This window comes from Brienomyrus brachyistius, unplaced genomic scaffold, assembly GCF_023856365.1.
Source record: "Brienomyrus brachyistius isolate T26 unplaced genomic scaffold, BBRACH_0.4 scaffold55, whole genome shotgun sequence".
In the NCBI taxonomy this organism is placed as follows: Eukaryota; Metazoa; Chordata; class Actinopteri; order Osteoglossiformes; family Mormyridae; genus Brienomyrus; species Brienomyrus brachyistius.
In genome coordinates, this window is record NW_026042330.1 from 1,365,660 (window position 1) to 1,383,239 (window position 17,580).

At 44.4% G+C, this 17,580-nt stretch overlaps 1 non-coding gene across 1 annotated transcript; it reads right to left on the bottom strand.

Moving 5' to 3' along the window:
- Positions 1 to 16,408: 16,408 nt before the first annotated feature.
- Positions 16,409 to 16,491, bottom strand: trnal-uaa (transfer RNA leucine (anticodon UAA)). The gene has a single exon. It is a non-coding gene; the product is annotated as a tRNA-Leu (tRNA).
- Between the last annotated feature and the right edge of the window lie 1,089 nt (positions 16,492 to 17,580).

The window sequence follows — 17,580 nt, forward strand, 5'->3', positions numbered from 1 at the left end:
TAATTCACGATATAATCCTTCTTCCATAACTTCCAAGCAGTAGTATGAGATTATACTGCTCCCCACTGAGTCACTCTTGCAATGATTTTCCATTCATTCATCCATTGATTTATCTATCAATAATTCATCCAGGACAAAGTTTGTGGAGGCGGCCTATTTAATGATATTATAGATGTTGTTTCCTGGATGCTCTGTAGGCTTCATGTTTCTGTGCCTATTAAGGAGTTGATGCGTAATGAGTGGGGTTCCTCTGCCATCCACCAATAACTGTCAGCTTGTACTGGGTTGTATAAAGAGCAAATAGAATGAATGTTACAAACATACACCTAATTGCATTTTACTGATCACAACCAATGCAGACATCCAAGCAAACAATTAATAATTAAATCAACAACAATATATTCATGGTGGGGTGCAGTTAATACATTAACTGAACTAATTTCAAATTCTAGTACAACAAATTGCACAAGTAATTATAAAAACCTTGTAAGAAATTGCTATTAATTATAATATGTCTTTGTAAAGAGTAATTCATCATGTTTATATCGAATTTCACTTTTCTCTGCCGACCCCAGGTGCTGAAAAGGATCCCATCCACAGAAACATCAACTGCCACTTTTTTCATTTTTTGTAAAGGACTTGTCATGACCCGGCTCGTCGGCTTCTCATGTGTGCCATGCCCCCTCATTACCCACGTGTGCTTCCCTGATCGTCTCCAGCTTTGTCCATTTACTTTGATTGGTCCTGTCTTATTTAAGTCCTGATCTCCCCTGTTGCCGGTGTCTGTCATTGATGTTACGTGATGTTCGTCTACGACCGATGTTTCCTGTCCGTAGATCCCCTAATAAATCCCTGTTCACCCTGCTCTTGCCTGCTCGCCTGCTTCTCTGCCCGTCGCCCTGTCCGTGCGCCTCACCCGCTATCGCCGATCATGACATGACTGTTCTTCTGAAATCATTTTTTACATAAAGACATTAAAACCTTTTTTTTCTAACAAACAAATTCCTTACTAGGGCTGTAGCTATCGATTATTTTAGTGATCAAGTATTCTATCGATTATTCCATCGATTAATCGGATAAGAAATACTTTTGTCTTATTAAAGAGCAATAGTAACTATTCAAAAAAGCTAAAATAGACAGGTCTCTTAAAATGAACAACTCATGGGTTTCCTTTTTAGGAACATTTTTAATGATTGAACTCCATACAATAACTGACAAAAGAACAAAACCCTTTTAGTGCATTTATGTACATATTTGTTTTTTTTTATTTTTTTTTAAAGAAAACACTTTCTTAAATGCAAAAATAGAATAATGTCAAATAAAATTACTGAAAAAAGGAATACATATATCTTAAACTAAGGCATAATTTAAAATGACCTTTACTCTCTGTATTCTTCTATATTTATACGGGGCATAAAAAAGTTCTGACAGGATTGTATCTACTGGTTGAGGTAGGAATGTTGTGTGCATGTTCATGTGTGTATAAGTTAATGTGAGTGAGAGTGTGTGTGTTTAAGTGTGTTAGAGAATGAGTGTGTGTGTATGTAAGCCTTTAAAGGAGCATGTGACGGTTGCAATGAAGAAAAGTGAGCATATCAACATGCTCAGAACTAAGGCTTGCCCTCCACTTTGACGCAATGTTTCCTGCTGCAGAAAATAGATGTTCTGATGGTGTAAAAGTTGCCAGAACACACAGAAAGCACTTTCCTATTTATATTATTAATATTATAATAATTGTGTAATATTATTCATATCAATATAAATCTGTAAAATAATATTACTAAAGCCTTGAAATAGATCTAGCTCAGTACACCCCATGCTCCCCTTTAGACTCACCCCTGCATGCTGCAGGTATCACTGCGACAAAGTGTGACGGCTGCTGTCAGGCTGCTGCAAATTGCCAAATTTAAATATTGTGTCAAACTAAGCTAACAGTTTATCTGCATACAAACAGCTTCTATTTTAACTAGTACAGCTTTACTGTAGCTTTGCTGCTGTGGAAGACAAACGGTGGTGAATGGGAGCAGCTGAAGACATCGCTTTCCTTCACCTTTCAGCTTGTTGAACAGCTGGTTTGGTTAAGGACTCTCGCCAGCTCTTTACCAGTAAAGGTTTAGTAGTGATTACAAGCACTGCTGTTGTTTTCCGTCACTCCACCTGAGTTCACCATCTCTGTAATGGAACCGTCTCTTTGCTATTAGTGTATAGACAGGCTCCAGCTCCATGTTATAGCTATGTTACAAAAAAAAATCAAATATTAATGATTTTATTAATTTTTAATTTGTGAAAAATAGCCATTGATTCGGTAATTGAAAAACAATAGGAACTAGTACTTGACTTTGTGATCTGATTCTTGGACACTTCACTTCAAAATGCTGTAACTTGCTTAATTTTTATCCAAATTGCACAACTGAGGTACCATTTGGGAAGCTTATGAATAGGACAAGATAATTAGAGTATTTTCACATTAACCCAAATTAACCCCTTCCTTTCTAATGACAGTATGATTTGAGAGAATCTTCAAGGTTGATGAGGCATTGAGTGGATGGCTACCACACAAGGATACTACTCTATATCCATGGAATTCCATGCTTCTTTGTTAATGTAAGTGTTATATCTCATTTCTAAGCTGGAAAAGAGAATAATTAAAGCTTGAAAAGTACTCATTAACCTTTAAAGAGTGGAAAGAAATTAAATTTTAGAAATTTAATCGAGAAATTATGATTCTGGGTGAGGTAAATAATGTTGCGATTAAACTAATATTAAATGTCCTTGGGGTGCTTTATTTCTGCCTTGATGGTTGGCCTTTTTCTAGGATTTTCGTCTGCCATGATGGATTCGCTGATCGGACCACCAGTCCTTTCGGTTCCTAAAAAAGTACCTTCTGGACATGTATTTTTCATGAAACTTCACTGTCAGTGTATAGTTTAAACATAGTATAAAATGTCAACGTACCTTAGGATAGTCTCATAAACACCATTCGAGAGAACAATAGAAATTGTTGACAGATGTGAAAAATGCGAAAACCATGTTGTAGACAGGCATTTCCTCTACGCTATAGCAGGGGTTCCCTGGGAAATTGGCCTCAAACAACTAATAGAAAGCGCGCTTTCTCGGAGACATTCATAGGCAAGACCCAACCTCGTTAGCAGGCTACCTGGACGCGGTGATATGTAACATAGCTACATGTTAAACTACGACAGCATCATTTTCACTGCTGTTGTGTTATCAGTGTTTCTTTGAGGCAAAATTATGGGCTGCTTGGGTTGAGTCTTGTTATGCTTTTTTTCTCACACATGCCCATAAATACGTTTCTATCGCAGGCCTATTTTAGCCGCAAATGCGAGTGAAGCGCTCGCGTTTACCTTGCACTGGTTCTGCTCTGTGGACTAGATGCATATACTGGATGCTTTCTGTTGAGATGTTGATTCATTGATGTTGTGCTTGTGGAATTAAAATTGGACATCGGTAGGCCCGGGAGGTAGGCATATTGGGTCTGTGTGTGTCTTTAGGCCTTAGGCAAGAAGAGATTGTTTTGAATACTGTGTGACCTCGCTTTGAGATAGCTGCCTGCAGTAAGTTCTGCAGACCCTGAGGAAAGCTCGGGCCTTGGAGAGGCAGACAGCGGAACAAAGGGGGGGGGAGAAACCACTTGCAGGGAGAGATTCGAAGCTGCCCCAACTGGTGCACAGCGAGTTATAGCTTTATAGAATAGTTGTGGCGAACAATATATAGCAAGCTATGCGGTAGTGCAAATGTATAAGTAATTGTTAATCATACTAATCATATGTTAACCATGTATTGGCAGTGATTCAATGACAATACGTCAATACGTTAATCATTAATCAAAGGACAACTGAGTATTTACAGTGATTCAATGTCATGTAATCAATATCTATATTCATATCTCCAGTAGGAGCCTAGCAGTCGAGAGAGAGATAGAGAATACCGGTTCCATCAAATTGACAGGTCGGGTCAAAAGGTCACTTGTGGGTGGGGCTTGGTTGTGGTGGTACGATGTGACGTCACGGGAGTTGGATTTATTTAATAATTTATTTAATTATTTATTATTATTATTTATTATTATTTTTTATTATTATTTTAAATTATTATTATTTTAACTTATTATTTTAACTTATTATTATTTTTAATTATTTATGTATTATTTTAAATGATATTGAGGAGAGTGGTTATGAGTGTGTATTAATTTACTTTTATTATTTAAGTTATTATTTAAAAAATTATATATATATATTTTTATATTGAGGAGAGTGCTTACTAGTGTGAGGGGGGGTTTTTGGTCGGACGCCGCCGCCGGGGGCTGAGCGGGGGGTGGGTTACCTGATGGAGCGTGAGCGTACGGTGTGTCTGGTGTTGCGGTACCGCGGTAAGGTCCCAGGCTTTGGAGAATCCGCAAAGGACTTAGAACGCTGTGTCTGTTGCGGTACTGCGGTAAGGTCCCCACGGCCTTGGATAATCCACGGAGAGAGCGATGCCGGTGAGCTGAGAGCCGTGCTGCTGCGCGAGTCTGTGAGAAACTCTGAGAGACTGAGACTCTGGGAGAAAATGATAAAGTTGGAGCAAAGAATGAGAGGAGGCGGAGGGTCTGACGTGCAATAAAACCGCCCGCATAGTTTTCCTCCTTTGGTAAAGAAGGTAGTCCAATAAAAGCGCTTGGCGGTTTTATTGAACGTGTATGTGTTTTTTTCCTCACGCAAGAGTGTGTATTACATCAGCGTAGGTCAAGTGTATGGGGCCGCACTTTTGTTCACCCCCGCTAGGTGATCCGCGTGGCCCACACATCAAGTTGGGCACGTTGGCTCCCAGTAAAATTCCGCCTTTCATGTATGACCGTTATCTGCACAAGTACATATATGGGTTAAAAAGAGAAACGAGGCGACGAACATAAAAACCATCCGCAGATTTTTTTTAATTATTAGGTCCAGCGGGGGTTTTCCTCTTTTGGTAAAGAAGGTATCATCATCGACCCCTAGAGCCGCAAGTTTCATAATTGTCTTACCCTATGTGCAACGCTTGCATAGTTTTCCTCTTTAGGTAAAAGAAGGTAGTCCAAGAAAACCGCCAAGCGGTTTTATCACCATCGAGCCCTAGAGGCGCTCAATACCTTACCCTACGTGCCAGCCAAAGAGCCACAAGTTTCATCGAGGCCTTACCTGGTGAGTATATTATTTCTTTTATTCGTGTGATATAAAGGCTATTCAATTAAAAAATAACATTCTAATAATAGGTTTTCTCTTTTTTTCTATGTACAAGAGAGACTGCGCTGACCGAAAATCTACAAGAGACCTGAATCAGCAGGTATGGACGGAGCATCACCACCACCGGCTATACCCGAAGCCTTATTAAATGAAATAGACATTATCAACAATGCTAATAATGAAAATGATGAGGATTACTCTGCTCAACACGACTCGCCACCCGCGGCGTCTGATGAAACAGTGGCCCAAGAGCCCTGTTTTCTTCCATCCCTAGAGACATTGAGAAGTATGTTAAATGAAAGGGGCTCTGAAACAGAAGCGGGGCTCCCCCCCATCGACCAGGTCGTATGGTCACCCCCGGATTCTGAATTGTGGGAGGCCTTGTCAGACGCGGAATTTCTTCTCGATTCTGAGGAGATTGAAAATGAATTGGGGCTGGGACAATTTGAAAATGTTGAACAGGAAGGTGGCGGTGCTGTCGGTGACGTGGATCCCCAGCCTGACGGGGTCGGTGACGTGGATCCCCAGCCTGACGGGGTCGGTGACGTGGATCCCCAGCCTGACGGGGTCGGTGACGTGGACCCCCAGCCTGACGGGGTCGGTGACGTGGATCCCCAGCCTGACGGGGTCGGTGACGTAGATCCCCAGCCTGACGGGGTCGTTCATCGGCGCAGATTCAATAACGTACAGATTAGGCGAATTCTAAATATCCCGCATCCTAGAAACGAAGGCAATTTCCGCGAGTACTATGAAAATGTAATCGAGGGGTTTCAAAATATTGTGAATGAGGCGATACCTTACGCCGCATGGGGAGCTTATATACAGGTCACCCTGCGCGCTGACTTTTTAAACGACGAGCTGTCGCAAATTGTACGGTATGGGGAGGGGGAGCTGACAGACTTGCAGCAACTGCTGGATCGCCTGGTGCAGTCTAATCAAGAGATTTTAGAACCTAGAAGTAATCGTAGACGTAATAAATATCCCACGCGGCGGGGGCGTTGGAAACAAACGTAAACTACAGACCATGTTAGCTTCAGAAATAATTTCTAAAAAAGCCAGACACATGTTTATCATTAATAACAACACTAACGCGTGTTTCGCCATAAACTTGGCGCATCTGCTGCAGGAAAACTTCACTGACGCCGAGGGTGAAAAGCTCGGCCTGGAGTTACAGGAGAAAGCGGGATTCAACCCAGACCACACAGTCGCTTTGAATGACATTATCAATTTCGAGAAAATCATTGATTGCAAAGCAGTGGTGTATTATCAACAACCTTATTCAAACAATATCCAAATTTACCAGACACCCACACCTACCGACGGTAGACGGCTGGTGTATTTCTTTTTACACAATCAGCATTTTTACGGCATTAAAAGCGTAAAGGGGTTCTTAGGGGTGGGCTACGTTTGCACGAGCTGTTTCAAAGGGTACAATTCGCCTCAATCTCATCGGTGCGAAAAATTCTGTAGCGTCTGTCAGACTAATTGCAGAGAAGGTGGAAGCACATCGCCGATACTGTGTGAGCGCTGTAATTTCAGATGCTCGAATGACACGTGCTTTGAGCGTCACCGTACGCCGAGGGTCTGCCCAGTTAGGGGGGAGCTTGCTAGCCCCTGTGACAAGTTCAGAAGATGCAAAGCTTGCGGGCTCAGATACTACCTCAGTCCCCAGAACCCAAAACCGCACTCGTGTACAGCAGTAAAATGTAATATCTGCGACGCTAAACTCCACACAGCCGAATCAGACATATCCACCCCACATCTCTGCTATCTAAATCCACCCGAGAGAAGCCTAACAGAGGGGAACGGGCCTCCAAAAGGGGGTGAGGGGAGTAAAAAGCCCCCCGAATATGTGTTTTTTGAAACATCTCAGAGGTCAGGTACCCATATCCCGGTTTACGTGTGTGCCATCTCCGATCAGAACGAGACAATGACCGCCGAGGGGCCCGACTGCGCGCTACAGTTTCTCAGACATTTCAGGGCGCCCTTCTATAGAGGCGTCTGTTTCATTAGTCACTACGGAAAGGCATTCGATAATTACATCATACTGAACGCGATGGTGAAGGAAGGCGTGGAACCACGTGTGGTATCGCAGGGTAATAAAATCATCCTCATCCTGGACAGCGTGTTTGAGCAAAGGTACATCGACAGTCACTCCTTTCTAAGCATGCCATTGAGAAAAATCCCCGATGCGATGGGATGCTCGACTCAGATGCGAAAAGGCTATTTTCCGCATCATTTCACAGACATGGAAAACTTTAGTTTCGTGGGGCCCTACCCACCTCCCGATCAATTTGGCCCCGATCAAATGCCCACCAAAGAACGCGACAAGTTTTATCAATGGTACGACGGTGTAAAGCACCAGACCTTTAATTTTCACAAAGAGATGATCGCTTACTGTAAAAACGACGTGGAGATTCTGAGAGAGGGCTGCTTGCGCTTCCTGCGGGAGTTTAAAACGCTCACGGGTTGTGATCCCTTCTCAGCGGCCACCATCGCTTCGGCCGCGTTGATGGTTTACAGGACAAATTTCCTCCCCAGAGATACGATCGCGATCCCGGATGTATGGGATTACAGGAGGCAATACAAAAGTTATTCGAACGTGTCCATCCAGTGGCTGGAATTCATAGGGCGCACGCGCGGCATCGAAATTCGACACGCGCTGCGCGGGGGTGAAGTGCGTGTGGGGCGCTTTCACCTAGACGGATACGGCAAGATAGAGGGAGAGAAATGGTCTTTCGAGTTTCTAGGCTGTCAGTTTCACGGCTGTCCTACCTGCAACAACGAACACGATATCTGCCCCCTGACCCGTGAGAGCTTCGGTGCCCTGTACGTTAAAACAAGGGAAAAACTCCAGGCGTTGCACCAAGAGTTTAATATGAACGTGGAATCCATCTGGGAACACGAATGGGCTCACGCTAAAACTCACGACCCACAGGTACAGCGTTTCCTGTCAGACTTTGAGCCCCCGGAGCCCCTAAGGCCACGAGAAGAGCTGTTTGGGGGTCGGACGTCGGCGATTCGCCTGCGTTACGACGTCACGGGGCAAGAGTGCGTCCACTACGTGGATTTCACATCGCTGTACCCGTACACTCTGGCTAAATGTGAATTCCCCGTGGGGCACCCGGAAATCATTCATTCAAATTTTAAGCCTCTGAATGAATACTTTGGCCTGATCAAAGCGACGGTGAACACCCCGCGCGAGCTGTTTTTCCCCGTCCTACCCAGCAGACTGTCAAATGGGAAACTCGTGTTTACCCTCTGCAGGACGTGCGCGATCGAGAACAGACAGGAGGGGGCGTGCGGGCATTCCGACGCAGAGCGGGAGCTGACAGGCGTCTGGATCTCAGCAGAGCTCAATCTGGCTTTAGACAGGGGCTATTCGGTCGTGAAGGTGCACGAAGTGTGGCATTTTCCCCAGACCAGCGGTGAGCTGTTTAGAGATTACATTAAAACCTTTCTCAAAGTGAAGCAGCAGGCTTCGGGCTATCCCGACGACGCGACCGATGACAAGGGTCGCAGGGAGTATATAAACAACTGTCTCGAGCGTGAGGGGATCGAATTGGAGCCCGATAAGATAGTGTCTAACGAGGGGAAGAGGCAGGTGTCCAAACTTCTGCTTAACTCCCTGTGGGGTAAACTGGCGCAGAGGAGCAACATGCTCCAGACATGTATAGTGTCTGACCCGGGGGAGTTTTTAAATTTTTTCTGCTCGGACCTGTACGAGATTTCCAGCTTCGCGTTTGTCAACGACGAGGTCACCCTCATCCGCTGGCGTTACAAGTCTTCCTACAAAGTGCCGCCGGGAAAGACTAACATATTCATAGCGTGTCAAACTACCGCGTGGGGCCGGTTGACGCTTTACAAAGAACTTGAAAAATTGGGGCGGAGGGTGCTGTATCACGACACTGACAGCATCGTGTACATAAGCAGGCCTGGTGAATATGAACCGACCTTAGGCAATTACCTGGGCGAGCTGACGTCCGAATTAGCCCCCGACGAATACATTGTTTCTTGGGGTGCGCTGGGACCAAAAAGTTACTGTTACCGACTCAACAACGGGAAAACACAAATGAAATGTAAGGGTATAACTCTAAATTACGAAACCTGTCAAAAGGTAAACTTTGACAGTATGATCGGATTGATTGAAAACTACATCGGAGGCTGTAGGAATAACCCCACTATAATGACGCACTACAACAAAATCGAACGCGACATGAAAAGTTTTCGCCTGTTTAATAGGCCTCTAGATAAAAAGGTCAGGGTCGTCTACGACAAACGCAGATTGCTGACTAGCGGGGAAACTCTGCCTTTTGGTTACTGAAATGTAAAACTGCGCGTCTTTTAAAAGTTTTTTCCAAAGATGTTTTTTAAAATCAAAGATGTACAAATGTTTTAAAATGAAAAATGTTCATAGTAAGATGTTTTTTAAAATGAAAAGTTTTTCCAAAGATGTTTTTAAAAATCAAAGATGTACAAATGTTCATAGTAAGATGTTTTTTAAAATGAAAAGTTTTTTTAAATCAAAGTAAGATGTTCATTTGTTTTAAAATGTAACTTGTGTGTTTTATTTTTCAGACTTGTGTACTGAAATGTTTTGTACATTTATCACAAGAGTTTTTATAAAAAACGTTTACCCACGCACTCTGTGTCTGTGAAAGCTGACACCCCTGCAGCACCAGTTTGCACGTGTGTGTGTGTGTGTGTGTGTGTGTGTGTGTGTGTGTGCGCGCGGAAAGATTTAAAAGATTAGGGCAGTATTTCCCGTTTCATCAGTGTTTTTTTTTTTGCAAGATGATGGGTAGCGGCGTGAGAGAGGTCGACTTTGATCACCGTTTAGAATTGCCGTTTACGGCTATAATCGCAGGGGCGAGTTCTTCGGGGAAAACCTATTTCACTAAAGAAATGCTTTTAAATCAGAGTCACTGTTTCATAGGGGCCCCCGTAAAAAAATTTGTGTGGTGTTTCGCTTCCCATCAGCCGCTTTATGATGAACTGCGCGTTCGGATCACCGAAATTGAATTTATACAAGGGCTTCCTAAAAGCTGGGAGGACGAGGAACGCTTCCCCTCAGGCTCCTTGATAATCATCGATGATTTGATGGACAGCGCGTCCGAAAACAAACTCATGGCAGAAGCTTTCACGAGGTTCAGACATCACCGTCAAATCTCAGTCATCTACCTGGTGCAGAACGTATTTCACCAGGGCAAGTACAGCAGGACTATAGCCCTAAATACTACTTATTATTGTCTGTTTAAGAATGTGCGAGACAGAATGCAAATCAAAGTTTTAGCTCAGCAAATGTTTCCTTGGCAGAAAAAGTTTTTTCTCGACGCTTATCAAGAGGCCACAGGGCCACCGCACGGTTTTTTATTGGTCGATTTGAGAGCCACATGCCCAGAAGAGTTCCGACTCAGGACCGGATTATTACCGGGGTCTCTACCCGTCGTCTTTCTACCGGCGAGCCATTGATTTATCACTACTACTAAGCTATGTCCGAACATCTCAGGAAACACCTGCCGACCCTTAAAGTTTTACAGAGGACGAGGGGGATGAAACGTAAAAAGATTCTTACGGCTGACCCATCTAATGACATAATTTTGGCTCTCTCCGAAATCTGTCTCAATCTCATAAGAGGCCGTATACCTTCAACCGTAGCTCAATTTAAAAAGCTGAAGAAACAGAAAAGACTGATTAAACTTTTCGCCTGAAAGAAAAACAGCGTCGCTAGGAAACGCAAGGCAGTGCTTCAAAGAGGAGGATTCTTATTGCCGCTCTTATCAGTGGCTCTGCCATTCATCACAAGCCTGTTTGCCGGTAAGACGGCTAATTAGCTATTTCCACCATGAGCGACGTGAAAAAAATGTTTATGCTGAACCCCCAACAACTCCGTACGCTGACCCAGAGGGTGACCCCGCATACCATCGGCGAATCGGCCCAGGGCGAACTTGAAAACCAGATGCACGGTTTAATAAATCAGCCGGGTATGAATTTGCATGAAAAAGTAAAGAGATACAATCAATTGCTACAGAGGTATCTGAATCTAGTCCGAAAAGAGGAAAATCAGGGGCGAGAAATTGTCCTTACCGAGCGGAAAGAAAAAATGGACGAGGAGGAGGAGGAGGAGGAGGGGAGACGGCCTGACAGCGGCGGCGCGACTAGGGACAAATCTGTACAGGAAGTTGTCCAGCAAGTGGCGCCCAGGGCTAGAAAGAACGTGGGGTACATCATGCAGGAACTGCTGGATTCCGACGGGGCGGTACGTTGGCCTCAGTCGGGTGAACTCATCATCAGAGATAGACCCATTAAAGGTTCCCATATTTTAGATTTGATGAAAACTTTATCGCAGCCTAAATCCCAGACCGTCGAATATCCTAAAGGCTGGGAACCCTTTTTAAACGTGATATCCGAATTAAACATACCCCTCACGAGCGTGGGTAACATCCAAGCTAGGAAAGCCCTAAGCCATCTTAAAGATTACGGCGGAAGGGGTCCCCCGCCACCGTCCTCCCCTTTCTAGCTCGGGAGACGTAGAAAACGTATTGCGGACGACTCACCACCTCCGCTCGCGGGAACCCCTCACACGCCGCGCGATTCCTCCCCCGAATATCGTTTATGGCCTATAAAGGGTACTCCTTATGCTCCGTGGATTGATTACAGCGATTAAGTGTTTTATATATGTGTGGGGAAAAAATTAAAACGCCTGTAACGCGCTGGTTAATAAAATGATAAATTTATTGAATAAAAGGTGTCACGTTTTTATTTTTTCCCCAACATTAATCAAACATTTTTTTTTTTTTTTTACCCCAACATTAATCTAACATAACAATTTTTTTTTTACCCCAACATTAGTCTAACAACCATAATTATTTTTTTATTTTATTATTACCCCAACATTAATCTAACAACCATAACAATCTTTAAATAGTTTTAAGGAACATACATTTTGCGGCTTTGAAAGTTTATTGACGTTAACACGGCTAATACACTTGTAATATTTCTTGATAAACTCGGATACTAGAGCATCGTTTTTCCTCAAGTCGTCAGAGTACAACATCATAGTCTCTTGAAATGAAAGTCCCTTGAAACGGTGGTAGAAGAAAAAGGTGACGTGGGCCCCGCACGTGGAAGAAAAGTCGTATTGAACTTGACGCGTGTTATACCTTATTTCGGTAGCGTGCCTCCCCAAGAAGCGCATGAATCCTGCATGAATCTCTATCCTGGTGGGTAATAAATCGCTAGGCCACACGCCTCCAAAAGCTTCCCCCACCAGGGAGCGTAAAAGGCATTCCAGCTGGTGAGTGTTCATGATGGTGACGACGATTAAAAGTCCACTAAAACCTGTCTCTTGGCGTTTACTTCAATCACGCTGTCGAAGCAGGCGTAGACGATGAGACTCATGGTTCGAGGTAGCGGGGCTCTGAACCTTAAATCCAGACGGCACGTGCCGCTGACGACGGGTGACAGGGCACCGTCGTCCAGCTCGTCGTCTCGGGAGAGATTGAGAGCAAATAGCGAGTATCTGTTTTCAAAATCCTCACGGTTAATGCCTGAGGGCGAATCCCTTAAATGCCTGTTTGTAGCCAGGAAAAGGTTGTAAAACTCTCTGACCGACTGCCTCGCGTTAAAATCGGGCTGGAACGGTTTGCTGGGTATGTGACGGCCGTTGACGGAGAGGCTCAGAAATTCCAGGTCACAATGCTGAAACCTGAACGGGTTTCTGTTTCGCGTGCCCACAAACGCGGCGTGGTCCACAATCCCCAAAACGATGTAGCGCGGTAAGTTGCCCAGGAAGAGGTTGTCCTGCGGGCAGACCCGCGATTGTACGGGGAGCGTATAATTTTTAACGACTACCCTGCTTATAGGGTACAGGGCGTTTGCTTTCATGAGAGCGGCCGAGTGACCCAGTGACACCGCCGGGGAGACCTCCACTTTTTTCACAAACAGGCTGGCCCTCAGTATTTTCAGCTCATAATCGGTGTCATTTCTACACATGAGACTAAAGTCGCTTTTAGCCTTTACAAACTTTAAGCGTATATCCACGTTGTTTAACAGCATTCGTTCGCTGAAAAAAATATCAGCGTGTATCGGTCCCATCAGAGAGAATTCCCGAGAGTTTCTACAGAAGGCGGCTTGCTTCTGCAACCCCACGTTAGGGCCCTGCGCGGAGACGTCCACGCTATCCAAGTCGACTCCGACGTCTTTGTACCAGAGCCCTGCCGAAAACTGACTCTCTAGCGTATCCGTAGAAAAATTGAGCAGGGTCTCTATGAATGACCTATAGGGGTGCGTGGCCGAGGAAGAACTGATCAGGACGTCGTTCAGACTCACATCCAGCTGGGAGAATATGCAGTTTAGCGGGTACTGTATAATACCACAGGGGTCGACGTCAACCAGGGGGGCTCCATCGGCCCTAACGATCCTGAGCCTTAGATATAGCAGTGTAGAGTTGTGGTCCAGATAGAAATTGCCCGACCCCGGTATTAGGAAATCCAAAACATCCTGATCGGTAATGGAATTTAAACGGATTGATTTCTACATAATTGGTCTGATCTATGGATAATTGCATCATAGGGGCCGTAAACAAATCCAATTCAGATTTGGTGCATTCGGCCGAGAGGTGGTGAGCTAGAGCCATTCTTGATTATGCGGCGTTTTCTCTCTCTCTCTTAAAATATGTCCCCGGGGGGTTTCTTGTTTCTCTTAGCTGGTCGAGACTTGGGAATCCTGATGGCTCTGCCAGGTTTTTTTTTTTTTACGACTTTCCTGAAGGGCTCTCGTTCTACTCCCCCTCCTCCGAGACAGGAATAGCAGACCCAACCCTTCCTGCTTGGGGTCAGCTGTGTTTGTAAAACGGCCACTGACTACAGAGCTGGCGAGATCCGAACCTATTCCTTTGACCGCCGATTTCAATTGAGGTTTCGCTTTATCGACCCCACGCTTAAAAAAGGGTAAAACAAATCTAAAAGCCCTACTGAGCATGGAGCCCAACCCACGCCCGTACATCACGGGGCTCCCCGCAAAACCGGGGAGCCCATGTCCCGCCTGACTGGTGTAATACGTAATAAATCTCTGAGGATTGTGGTACGCCATTGTTTTCTTTTTTTTTTTAAACGGGGCGAAAGTGTAGCTTGATGATCGTTTTTCCGTAGGAGAAATTAATCAGAGTATTCTGATCGTTCTTTATCTCAATATGCAAATTCTGTAGGCTCTGCTTGTTCACAGGTACGTAGTGCAGCTTGTGGAACGGCAAAGTGACTACGTGGCCGAACACACCGTCTATTTTAACGGTTCTGAAAAGCGGGACTACAAATTCCCCCACGTGCTGCGGTTCCACGATGTTACAGTAGACGTACATATTGTAGAATCCCGCGTGAATGTCGACCGGGTAGGGTGAGGTCGACCAGCTAGCTCCTACTCCTAGGTTTTACCACTGACCCGGCTCAAAGCCCAGCATGTAGGCCAGAGTAGGTTTAAATTGGATCTTGTATTTCTGGTTTCCCGTTATATTAACCCTTCGCGTAATCTCGCTGTATTAGAAGGAAACTTCGGTACCTAATTTTTTTAACGTAGCGTTGATTTCTGTCACAATCTGTTTCACAGATTCATAATAGCCGACTTTAATTTTCCGAGGAAAAAGGAAAGGCAGATCCACTAAAGGATCGGCCTCTCTCTTTGCCTCCACCTCCGTATCCCGCAATTCAAAACTATTTTCCGGGTATGCGATATTTCGCCACGTGTAACAATACATGATTTCAGCCAGCGCTACCTCGTAAGGCCCCCGTAGCTCTATAGGTCGCGATAACATCACAGTGTAATTGGAACTCTGGTTATCGGGGAAGATGGAGAGACAAGAGTTTCACGGCAGCGTGAGGTAAAAAGAGGGGCGATCCTCCATTTTTTTTCTTCCTCTTTTCTTTTAAAAAATTAAACCTGTATCAAGTCCGACCGCGGTATCCACGAATCGAACCTCGAGGGCCAACCCTGCCAATGTACTAAGATCCACTTTTTCCCCTTCTTGTCGGTCTTTGAGCCTATAACCTTCTCGACCTTGAACGTGCGTCTCGGAGATATTTTGATTTTCTGCAGCTCCGCTTCGTAGAATGTCCCCTCGAGTATTTCACCGCGCACGTCCCTCAATTTATACACCGGCGGGGATCTGGGTACACGTTCGCATATGACAAAGTACTTGTCCGTAAATGTCTGCTCGTACTTTTTGTCAAATATCTGACTGTGCTTGGAGACTCTCACAGTGTCCCCTATGTTAAACTTAAAACGTGGGCGTGTGCTTTGTTTTTTCAGAGGACCGTACAGATTATCAAATACTAGATGAGCATTATTGGGCGTGACCTCGGAAGGTTTCATTTTAATAGCGCTGTGAAATGACTGATTGTACCCCTTTATTAGATCGTCCAACACGTCCACATATCGCCGAGTGTTTTTAGCCGTAAAGTACCTGTACATCCTCTCTTTTAACGTTCGATTAAATCTCTCTACGACGGAAGCTTTAAGTTCACTAGCCGTAGTGAAATGGGTGATTTTATGAGTTTTTAAAAGTTTCTGAAAAGTCCGATTTAAAAACTCCTTACCTGTAGCTTGAGGGGGACGCCCCCCTCGGTTAAAATAGAATCAAAGGCCTCGGTTACAGCTACCCCAGTCTTGTTTCTTATAGGACGCGCGTATGCTCTTTTAGAGAAGACATCAATCACCGTAAGGAGGTATTTTAACCCGTCGTTGTACTCGGCCAGGCCTTGCATGTTGCATAAATCGGCCTGCCACTGATACATGGCTCTCGGTACAAACACTCTGTTCCTGGGGAAATTCTTTTTAACCGGTTTATGTAAAGTATAACTGTCTTGCATAGACAGCCAGTCTCTGATGTCATCAGTACCCACTCTTTCTCCAGTAGCTAGCCGAAGGGCTCTCTGTAGTCTGGAGACGCCCCCATATGACCCCGGCTGGCTGGGGTCATAGTACGAACGGCTCAAGACGCGAGCTGTAGTCTTGGCAACAGACATGCTTTTCACACAGACTGAGTGGGAGGAGAGCGGGGATGCGGCGTTTTATAGCTCTCTGTGGAGGGGGGCTTTTTTTTTTTTTTTATTGTCATTCTTGACAGACCGAGTGAACATCAATGAAATTGTGTGTGTGTGTTTTTCTGCATTTAACCCATATTTTACAAAAGAGTTTAGCTGGGGTGGGGATCGAACCCACGCGGACATACGTCCATTGGATCTTAAGTCCAACGCCTTAACCACTCGGCCACCCTGCTCAACATTTTTGTCGATTCTTTACAAAAGACAACGGTATTCAAGTTTTTTTTAAATTTTATTTTTTTTTATTGCAATGCCATACAATTAGTGAAGGATATATATATTTATTTTTTTTCAAAATGCAGTTGTACAATTCGTGAAAGATACATTTTCAAAATGCAGGCATACAATTCGTGAAAGATACATTTTCAAAATGCAGGCATACAATTTGTGAAAGATATACATTTTCAAAATGCAGGCATACAATTCGTGAAAGATATACATTTTCAAAATGCAGGCATACAATTAGTTACACCTGTGACAGTTGTTGAGGTAGATTAGTGATGTCACATGCAGTAAGGTGGATATAGTGGCTTTTTCAACGATACATGTATGCAGAGTAGAAAGCATCTGATTAACATCGAAAGGCTGCTCATCATGAAATTTAAAGGCAACTACGTCTACGATTAAAGCATAAAATACAAAAATGTGATTACAGTCAAATTCATTGTCGGGAATACAAGATAGACAGGCGCGTATGAGACTTTCAGGGGATTCCCCTTCTCCCTCTGCCATCAGCCGAGTAAGTAAATCCACCCCACGCTGATAATTTTCTCCGACTTGAGCAATCTCAATTAACACTCTATGAAAGCAGCAACAAGCATAATCATCCCTATCCCGACAATCGCTTTTTTTATCAATAGCATGCAACAACAGTGGACTAACTTTTTATAAAAAAACATTTAACATAAACCGCCGTAAGGGCCCGCCGATACCGTTCCCCATCACAAGATGCTTTTGTTTTAGTCTAGGGCCTCCCAACGAGTCAGAAATTCTTCTTCCAGGATCTGCTTAAGCGCGGGGTTCTGTTCAAACAGATCTCGTTCCAGTCGATTGATTTCCAGCATGCCGTTGCGGGCTTCACGTAGATCGTACAGGATAGCTTCCACTGCCCCCTCCAACCTGCCGACGGCCGCTTGGATGCCCAGGGTCGATAGAACGTGGGTCAAGGCGGGTATCAGCCGGTCGGTCCAGAGGTCACGCAACACAGAGTCAAAGTGTATGTAAAAGTAATTTCTGCCTGGAGGAAACAGACAAGGGTGCTGCCT